The sequence below is a fragment of the Amphiprion ocellaris genome, chromosome 1 (genome assembly GCF_022539595.1).
Source record: "Amphiprion ocellaris isolate individual 3 ecotype Okinawa chromosome 1, ASM2253959v1, whole genome shotgun sequence".
Classification (NCBI taxonomy): Eukaryota; Metazoa; Chordata; class Actinopteri; family Pomacentridae; genus Amphiprion; species Amphiprion ocellaris.
In genome coordinates this window covers 4,515,759-4,527,052 of record NC_072766.1, presented here as the reverse complement: position 1 = coordinate 4,527,052, position 11,294 = coordinate 4,515,759, and the positions used below count along the sequence as shown (strand labels likewise).

The window sequence follows — 11,294 nt, the reverse complement described above, 5'->3', positions numbered from 1 at the left end:
ACAATGTGCAAGGACTTTCACATCAGCGAATATAACAAGATACTGCAAAAAATCCAAATCTGCAAACAAAATGTTAACGATTATTCTTCACAAAAAACAACAAAACAAAATATCCGATATACAGTGCAACAAAACAGAGACATATGGTGCCGATCATGACTATATAATTCCAAGTCGACCCGTTGACCTGTGTAAGCCACAGCCTGAGGAAACATGTGCGTTCGTGCACGTATGAGAACGGCATAAACTAAGAAGTGTGTCTGCTGTCTGGGGGGGAGGGGCTCCACAGAGTTACCTCTCATCTAATTACACACACACACATGCATGCACGCACACACACACACGCACACACACACGCACACACACACCCCTGCATGAAGAGCACCCTCAAAGCAAACAGTCCACACACCCACACGCTCTTTTGAGTGAAATTTGCAGCACTATGAAAGTCATGAGCGGCAGATTCAGGTGTGGGACTGTGTGCAGAAAGCAGAACAGGGGGGAAGTTACTTAAATAGCTTCAGGCCATGTAGTAGAAACACAACAATGTTCTCCGGCTTCAAAACACACACAAACAGATTAAAATCAGTCTCTCTTTTCGAACTGACTGTATTATTTTGAGCGGGTAAAGTGAGCGTAATGAAAACATTTGAATCTTTTCCTGAGCCCTTTGCAAACCAAAGCCTGATGCCAAACACACAAAAAGACATGATCAAAAACACATGGAGCTGCACACTTAATTACAGCCAACAACGCTGTTAAAGCTCCAGACTTTGAGTCATTGGTCGCTAGTCCTCTTACGATATATTTGAATGAATGTGAGTGTATTCAAAGGAAACAACTCTTTGTGCTTTTAACAAAGGAAACTGTGAAACAGCAGCTTTAACCATTTACCCCCAACAAGAAGGCATGTGAGGCAACTTTTATCTGAGCCACAGATTAGTTTTAACTTCCTTTCCTTGTTTCTAAACTGCAAAAGAAAAGTAGCAGTTTTCAAGATTTTAGATTTTTCACAGACACTATTATTGAATATCAACAAGCTGCTATGACTTGTATCCATGTTGATTTGACAGATTTTAGGTGTCTTTCAGTGGAAAAAAAACAGAAATATAGACACATATGCAGAAAATAGAGTCTCGTGAAACACATTCAGACTCCCAAAATCACAAAACATCCTTTAAGTCAACAACAAGCAACTATTACTTGTGTCCACTGATCACCGAATTGTCAGATTTTATGTCTTTCAGTGAGAAAAAAAAATCTTGCACATGTCACGAAGGAAACAGATACTTCCACAGAAAATAGAATCTCATGAAACATATTTAGAAACATGCTACATAACATCTGAAAAAACAAAACATCCCAGACTAAGCAGATAATATAAACTGTGACAAGTTTTCCTTTCATTTCTGCATAAAGAACAAAAAGAAACAGCTTGGCAAACACAGTCAACTCACCAGGAAATCCCCACCGAAAAAGCAGAACTTCACTGTTGTGGCTTTTTGTAGTAGCAGCAGCAGCAGTAGTGGAAACGGCGGCGATGATAGTAGTACTACTGTCTGCAACAATACTACTCACTGGGTACAGCTGCTTCCTGGTTCTCTCTTCAATCAACTCTTTCTCCTTTGTTAATTTCCCTCACTACTTTTTCCCCTTCTTCTCAACTTTTCTCTCTCCGACACGCTCGTCTCAGCTGCGCTTCAGTGTCTCGTTTTTCTTCGATCAGCTGCTTTCTCGGTTGCCTCTGTGCGTTTCTGCCCCTCGTCTCTTTTCTACCCCCGGCAGTAGCCCACAACAAAGCCCACGCTGCCTCCGCCTGTGCCTCTGCTGCTGGCTGAAGCCGCTGCAAAAAGCTTCCCTCCCAATGAATGAGCAGGAGGGAGGAGGGGGAGGAGGAAGGGGGGAGGCAGATTTGCATGGGGGGGTGAGGGAGGGGTAGAGTGAGAGAGGGAGGGAAGAAAGAGTGGGTTTGGAGGGAGGGAAGGGGGGGAGTTGAGCCCTTTATTAATGTTATCTGTAGGCCATATCGACAGTCTGCATCAGTCACCTGCCTCTGAGAAAGCCTCTGTTGGAGGTGGGGAGGGGGGGTAACAGTGGGGGATGGGGAAAAGGGTAAGGACTAGGAGGGGGGGTAAAAGGTTAAACTGGATCCTGATTGAGACGGGTGCAAAGGGCCAAACTCCTGGAGTCGGCGTGTGACGTACAAACACAGTGTCACATGCCAGGAGAAGAAGGAGGTCCTAACCCCCCCACACTCTGTAACTTCAGCCTATTCAGACCCTCCCTGATGAAAGATGGTCGGGTCCAGCATCAGGAAACAGCAGCGGCATAGTCGGACATCACCCCGGCTCTGGAACAATGTGGAGCAAGAGCGGTCAGAGGAAGCCTGCACAAAGCCCCCCTCAAAGACGTCTTAATCTGCTTAGAAAAAAGACAAACCCGAGCGCTCATGTTGCAGGTTCAAGACGGAATACAAACTCTTTGATATCACTTTGCACAACATGATGTTTCCTAATGAGATATATAATTATTTGACCCCGTTCTCGCACTGAGAATTTATTTTCAAGTCTATTCTTGTGAGAATCCCCACAGAGAATTTGATTTGTTTAGTCTACGAGGGCCAAAAGAGCTCAGAAGTTACAACAAACGGCAGAAATAAATTCATATGCATGATATTCAAGAGAAGAATGTGCAGATTTAGCTTTTTTTTTTTTTGATTTTTGATAGCAACATCTTAGCATTTTTCTAAGCAATCTGAGTAATAGAATGCATCTCTGCGGGGTAATTTTAAGGTGACAAAAAGCTGCATTATTTTGCTATATTGGAACAAAGAGGACCACCAGCGTCTGCTAACACACACACACACACACACACACACACACACACACACACACACACGCACACACACACACACACACACACTTACGCTCAACCCTTCATGCATTATTCACAAAGCACCGTTCTGCATTTGGACCAACAAACTAACACAAAGATGCATCGCACCAAAAGTGGGAAAAAAAAGAAGAAAAAAAATTTGCATGATCACGAACGCCTACTGTACAAAAGGGAAAATAATTATACGCTATCCTGGCATCCTCCTCTTTCAAAAATATGCAGCGGGGTCGCAACAGGACAAGTTTGATGAAAGCTAATTAGGAATTTTAAACATAGTAATAATTACAGAGTCTCTCACTTTCTTTTCACGCACACACGGCTAATTATCAGCTCATTAACACCTCAACCGAGCCCTACTTATTCACTTACTCACATACAAATACGGGAGCTGCTGATTTACATTATTCTTTTCTTTTTGTTTTCTTCAGACTGCCCTCACACACAAAGGGTGAATCTTTCTACACGCAGCACACAGAAGCAGGATTCATAACCTCAGACTGTAACAAAGTCTAAGCTGGAACTAAACTAAAAACTTGGTACAAATCCTGGGTTTAATCCTCAACAGTGTCAAACCTCTCAGCTTTATTAATTTCAGTTAAAAAAAATGCTTGTATGGTGGAAGAATTTCACTGATTAAAGGACATTTTATTGGAAAAGTAGCCCAAAATCTCAGTGTATTTCTGATCTGTGGCAGAGATTAGCTCATTCGTTTTTAAAATATGGAAGAACTCAGTATTTCTCATCAGTCAGCCTCAGGATAGATTCCAAATTAAACAACTGACTGATGTCATCACCGCTTCATATGTCCACTGGTTTACTGATCTCTCATTTGCTCCACAACATTGTTAGAGTTACAAAGTTCAAGCCAAGCTTTGCTACTTTTTAAGTTGTCGACAGAAGGGTCAATATATAATTGTGGGACTTTTTGCATCATCGTTGGCAGGTATCAAAGTTGACCTTTTTGCTGTTTTCAGGCCTAAAATCAACATGGCTGCCTATAACCAAACACCACATGGCATTTTTACAGAAACATTCTTCTAAATATTATATATACAACTGAGTAAAATTGAAATTGACAGTTATTTCTGAAGATATTGTAGTAAACCTGTTGACGTGATAAATCCACACTTGACTCACACACTACTTTATATTAAATAAGTCAGAAAGCCTTGGAGTCTGGCCAGTCTTTTCTTCAGGAGGAAATGACATCATGTGGAGCAGGTCATGTGATCTGGAATTATGTTTTTTTAAAGGGGTGACTTAGTTGAAAGTGATTTCTCAGACACACATGCAATTTGTTATTTTCCATATAAAATTTGATATATTGCCAAAAAGGAAATATCTGTCATGATTATCTCAACTTAATAAAAAGAACTTAATGAAAACTATTTTTGAATAAGCTCCTTTTATTATATTTTAGCTAATTAGAAGGTGGTTGTTATTAAATTGGTACAGTTATTTAGTTGACATTTTAGTGATATCCAGTCATTTTTTATTAATAAGTGATTGTTTCCATAACAAATAATTATGGAATTTGTAAAGACATGCTCACAATAAACATAGAAATATTAGATTTTTTACTTTTCATAAAAATGTGTACAAGATATATCCCATGTACTTCAAAAGTCCCTCAGTTCTATATTGACACATGTAAAGTTTTAATCTTCTGTGATGGATAAAGAGGGGAAACATTTACACGTTAACAACTTTGAGATGTTCACTTAATTAAGATGGTTGTATGATTACAGAGTCGGCAATGTGAGGATTCATTAAATATAACATTAAATATATTAGAATAAAACACCATTTCCATTAAATCTGCCTTTAATTGCACTGAAAATTGGTCGATATCAGCGGATCAAGTTTATCTGGACACTTCTGTCAAGACAAATTAGACGTTTCTATAAAATCAGAGCTCCTTAGTCATGATCGGATGTCAATGAGAGCATTTTCTCTGAAGAAATTAGCAATCATTAGAGCTCCAACATGACATCAGCACCATACAGAATAAGCCTGGAGGGGAAGGTGGACAGGGAGGATCTTTGTATTTGTGAAACTGCTTGACAACGGCACAACTAAGTCTGTCTTAACTCTACAAAGCTGTCATGGTAAGTGGAGAAGCAGATATAAGAATGTCATGTAAAGGCAGCTCCTCTCATCCTCTGGCTCCAGATATTCCTACACTTTTTTAAGCATGTCGTCTATATGGTACCAGAAAAAACATTTCAGTTTATTATTGTATTGAAAAAAACTGTTATGATCAGGTTTTAAGCCACTTATTAAACAAATGGAAGAGTTGCTTTTTATTTTTTTTGCATTATTTGATATTGTAAACTGAATATCTTTGGGTTTTGGACTGCTGGTCAGACAAAAACAAGTAATATTATAAGGATGTTGTCGTTTAGGAGTGTGATCATTGTTGACTACTTTCCAAATTTTCAAAGATTAAATAATAAATCTGTTCAGGGCCAAAAAAAATCTTAAGAATAAGCAGAAAATATAGGAGGGAATGCAAATCTGTCCGTAACTGAGATGAAAAAACTCCAGTTTTTGTTTACACCACAACAAATCGTACAGCTGGATCAACACAGTTAACTTCTGAAGATTGTCTTAACCCTATAAAGCTGACATGGAAAGCTGAGAAGCAGATCTAACGTCATGTTCAGCTCCTCTCGTACTGAAGCACATCTTCAGTCTTCCTGGTGTATCGACACATAAACACCGGAAGGAGGCTGTAAACTTCACTGCATCGCTGTGAGAACACGCTCTGACAGACATGTAACTGCTGTCATCCATCAGCTATGTGGGGAAAAGCCAAACACACACAGACACACACATGCACACACACACACACACACACCTCCCATTAATCAGGGCTGCAGGTCTGGGTTATTTCAAGCCGCCTGCTTCCTGACCAGCGGACATCGACAACAAGGTAAAAGGGGAGGAAACTGCAAGATGGGAGCTGATGAGATGTAACAGCAAACACGGGGGATGATTGATATTTATCACGCCGGCTAAACTTTATCAGAATTCCAGAGTTCAGCAGACTGACTCGGGAGCCATTTGTCAAAGTGAGTTTGATGGATGACAAACGTCTGAATACCTGCCACAGAAACTAAACAGCTAAAGCTTGAACATTAAGCTGCAGAGCGAATCACAAGGCGACGCCCTGGTGAAGCTGCTGAGCATAATTACCGTATAATTACATACTGATTGGTAATTAATAGTTGGGTACAGCCTCCACAGTTTAATAAACTCAACTAAAGCTCTTATTTCTGCAGACTAGGAGATGATCACAGCCTACAAAAAAAGAAGGGAATATAAAATTCCTAAAGAAAGAAGCAGGGTAATGTTTGTTAAGAGGCCTCAAATAAACCTCAAAATTGTTGGAAAAGCAGTTTTTTCAAAGGCAGAAGAAGCTCCTGCAAAATATTTTTCTCTAATTCAAAGAATATTTAGTTGAGCCAAATAATAAATCAACACATATTAATGAACAAAGTGTGCAAAAAAGGGCTGAATTGAAAACTTACAACTGCACCTGCATCAATTATGATGACAGCAGCTTGTCTTTTGTGTGTTTTTCATACCGTTTTATTGGTCAGCCTTCATTTGCATCCTCACAGGGTCCTGACTGAATAATGAAATTAAAATTAAAATAAATCAGCTTCTAGATTTGGTTTGTATTTGAAAGGACTGTTTTCTACAAAATATTAAACTGCTTTTGAAGAAAATTAAGTGATGTGTAGTTATAAAAATCTCAAAACCTGTCATTTTCTTCAGATGTTAGATACAAAATAAAATGTATAAAATGTGAATAGTTTTGGTACTTGGAGAATAATATAAAGGCGATGAATGCATTTTAAAAAAAGGATCTCTAGTTTGAGTGTCCTAAATGTGCAGGTGAATTACTCTCACAATTGTAGTTTTATTAAATGAATTATCAATAAAATCGTTAATCTGACAAGAATATTCCCACAAAAATCTGAAAATCTTCAATTAATTTTGCCATCTTTGTTGATATTTGTCCCATGTTCCGATGTAGATATCTAAGATTTCAATGAGACACACAATTATTTTTTCTTTAAATAAACTAAACTAGCATTTATAGGCATTTAAGTGACATTTTTACACATTTAATTTCTTCCAGATGAAAACAAAATTTTTTTTATTGTAAAACAGAACAAATAAGAAGTCCCAGTAGAAGTCCAAAGAAGCTTTTGATTGTATTCAATGACGTAAAAACACAAGAAGATTCAGCAGATAATATCCTGAGATGTAGGCGAACAAAATTACATTTACATCTGTGTTGAAAAATCTATGATTGCAGTTTTACCACGCTGTTTTGTCACATCTTTAAAAGTGCAAATGGAGTCAAGAACAGCCTAAACTACCACACATTTAAAAAACACAGCCTGTAGTGATGTACAGCTGCACTAATATATGATAAAAAGATCTGAAAGTGGAATCTGCTCAAGCGGATTCGTCGAGTCTTCAGGGAACTGAGCCGACTCTTAGTGGAGGTCAGAGCTGTGGGTCACAACCTCGTCGACAAAGCCAGCCAACTCAACACAAAAAACACACCAACAGTAGAATAAATGAAATTCAAGCCTCAATATTCCCAAACTGACTTTGGTATTCGTAATTTTCTCTTCCATTTGAACGACTTGAACAGAACAAACACATTCAAGTATCTTAAAAGCTTGTGAGCCTGCAAAACAACAAATTTATTAAGAGTTCAATTACTCAAAGGAGAATTTACTGAAGAAAAAATACTATTTACTTTTATAAAAAATAGAAGCGTCACTGTATTGGGAGTTGAAGGCACATATTATGACATTATTTCATGATAATTACATTAGAATCACTTGATTTTCTTTTATGCTACTTTGTATTTCCAGGATTTACTGTCAATAATCAGAAATGCTGCACTGCTACACTTTAAAGTATAAAAGAGTATATGAAGCAAATAAGATTATCTTCTCTTCACCTACTTACTGATTAAAAAGCTGCTCACTTTAGTTCATCTAAGGATTCAGTAATAGAAGAGCATTTTGTTTTGTTTTTTTACAAGCAAAAATTTATAAAGATTGGACTCGTATTTGTAACATTTTTTTTTGACTGTAGTACTTTACTTGTACTGAAACGACTGATCTGAATACTTCTTCTACAAGTGTTTGTGATCTTTGGTTAAATGATTTAACATCCGCTATTAATAATTAACTTCCTATTCTGCTGTGGTCTGGGTACAGTAAATATCAACCACTCAGTCATGCAGTAAAAGATCTGCCGCCTTGATAGTGCTACAGTTATGTTTATTTAATGTTATTCCAGTTCATCTTTTATAGAAAACAATACTCATGATCCATTTTTAAAAGCCATTTATCAAACAAAAATGAAGAGTTGCTGATTTTGTCATTTCAAATGTGAGGATTTTTTGCATCGAACTGAATATTTATGTGGTTTTGACTGTTGGTCAGATAAAAACAAGCAATAATTTGAAGATGTCAAGTTGTGGTTTAGAAGTCTTATCACTGTTTTACTTCGACATTTTAAAGATTAAATGATAAATCTGTGAATGGAAAAATCTCAGTATTCTTTATCGGGCAAGTGATCATATTTGGAAACTCTCAGTGAGGTTGAGAAGCATGAGGATTTCATCCAGCCAATGAGCGAAGATCCCTCTACATTTCAGAATATGACATCATTGCATTTGACCAATCAGCAGAGGCCTGGAACGTATCAAACTTTCTCTTTTCTCCAAAGTTGGAAAAAGACGGACTCGCAGCTCAGTCCTCTTCCATATTTATGATACAAACGTGAGAACTAACCATGGTTAGTTGATGAAACTCACACATTTTAGGGTTGGGTAGTTGTGCAAAATGATGATATATACATTTCTTGGAATGTTTTTTATTCATTTATTTATTTTTTACCACTAACGGGCAAGAAACCATAGATGGTAACTTCATTGACCTTGAATTTTAACATGAAAATTAAAAATGTTGAAAAATGTCACAAAAGTTAAAAAAAATAAAAAATCTTATGTCCTCCAACAAGACTCTAGGGTTGAAATTTTGAATTTTAAAATATTTCAATGAATGCCAATCCCCACACTCTGACTGATGGGAACCTGAAGAATAACCTCCATAAACTTTGTATATACCACAAAAAAAAAATGAACAGCTGAATAAATACATTTAACTTCCCACTACCAAACAATGAGAGCGTAAATTTCATCATTGTCATATTTGGCATTTCCTCTACAGCCTCACAGTTGGGTACAAATCTGTAGTTTTTTTTTTTTTAAAGTTCCCAGCAAAGGAATGGAACCCAGGCCGCTGCATCAGGAACGAGAGCTCCTGTTCATGGGTCACCCACTCAACCAGCTGAGCTATCTGGGTGCCACAAATCTGTAGTTGTAAATATATTCACATCCAAGTAGATAAAGGTAAAAGTGTGTCATGTATAAAATATTATCTTGAACAATTATTGCATTTTTACAAAATATATTCACATCCAAGTAGATAAAGGTAAAAGTGTGTCATGTATAAAATATTATCTTGAACAATTATTGCATTTTTACAAAACAAACTAACAAATGAATAAAATATGGAGTTAATTTGATCAAAAACATCTGAGACATGCTCTGACGCAATGTGGAAACTGCAGCTCCAGACACAACAAGGCACTTTAAGCTGTTCTGAACAAGGCCTCTCTGGTTTTATAACCTGGAGCAGAAACCTGACATCCAACCTCTGAAAGCTTCAAGGCACATTAAAGAGAGATGCGAGCACAGAGCAACCAGGATGATGTTTTGCTTCTCATTCATTCCTTGTTTCATTCACAAAGTCGCCTCTACTACTCTGCTGTCTGGCTGTTAGCACAGTTTTCCTTTATGGCGAAGCTGACGTCAACATCTACGCTCTGCTGCTCTCCAGTGGCCAAAATGTATACTGTCCACAACAATAACGACCACAAAAACCAAAGAAATTAAGAGTTTTACTGCCCCGATCCTTGTACTTGTGCCTTAACCTTTTAACTAAAAGCTGTTTCTGGGTGTTTTGCTCCTCTGGGCTCTTTTTTTACTACAATATAAAATCCTGCACCTTTATGGAAACAGCAAAATCATGGCTATAAGTACAGAGAGCTAAAAATGTCTTTTGTATCCAGGATTACAAAGCTAAAATGCCATATATTTTTAAAAAAATAATAAGGTTAATAATATATAATTGAGGGACTATTGAAGTCCATGGTATATATCTTGCATACACTTTTATTAAAAGTAAAAAAACTAATGTTTTTATGTTCATTATGATCATGTCTTTACAAATTCCATAATTATTTATTATGGAAACAATCACTTATTAATAAAAAATGACTGGATATCACTAAGATGTCCATCCAAATTTAATAACAAGTCCTTCTAATTAGTTAAACAATAATAAAATGAGTTTATTCAAAATTGCTTTGATTGTGTTCTTTTTATTAAGTTGAGATAATCATGATAGATTTTTCTTTTTTGGCAATATATCAAATTTTATGTGGAAAATAACAAATTGTATCTGTGTCCCAGAAATCACTTTCCACTAAGTTCTCCATTACAAAAACACCTGTCAAGGAAGTGTGTTAATTCCAGATCACATGACCTGCTCCACATGATGTCATTTCCTTGATTTTAGGCCTGGAAACAGCAAAAATGTCAACTATGATACCTGTCAACTATGTTACAAAAAGTATATATATTGACCCAATAATACTTTACAAAAAGTAGATTTTTTTCCTAATACATTTGAATATTTCTGTAAGTGCCCCCAGGTCAGTTTGCCTTTCAAACCCGCTGCCAGGTTTTATGGTTTAGAGAGTTAAAGGATAAACATACAAACCTCAGTCGTGCACCCAAAGGCATCATCTGAATAATCAGCTCAGTTAATTAGCTAGTTAATTTCACTTAACACATGTAAGTGTCAAGTGAATTCATAAGCATGAAACTATCTACTCTTGAATGCAAATATCTTCCTGAGAACTGAGGGAAAAAAGTATGTTTCAATTTAACTTTTTTTTGATTTCCTGCCTTTTTGGAGCTACCACCACAACTTAGATCTCAGATTTTAGATTTTACAGCATGTGCAACACTTCAAAATCAAAGTGGGCTGACAAGAAAACAAGAATGTCATTCTATTTTCTAATGAAACTAAACTGAACATAAAATAAACTCTCAACAGTCAGGACGCCTGCATTTTGCTGCAGTCTCCATTTTGTCTCAGCATGAAAACAAAGTTTCCCTCATCCCACCTTATCATATGAAACATCACTGGAAAGGCCAGGATGTGCTCTATTGAGGACATCATGACTAGTAGGATAGCTCAAATGAGTCAAAAGATATAGAACAAAACAAA

General features: G+C 36.9%; 1 protein-coding gene across 4 annotated transcripts in view; it reads right to left on the bottom strand.

The window, feature by feature from the left end:
* Positions 1–11,294, bottom strand: part of scml2 (Scm polycomb group protein like 2) — a 49,830-nt gene that overhangs the window by 22,834 nt on the left and 15,702 nt on the right. The gene's annotated exons all lie outside the window — the stretch shown is intronic.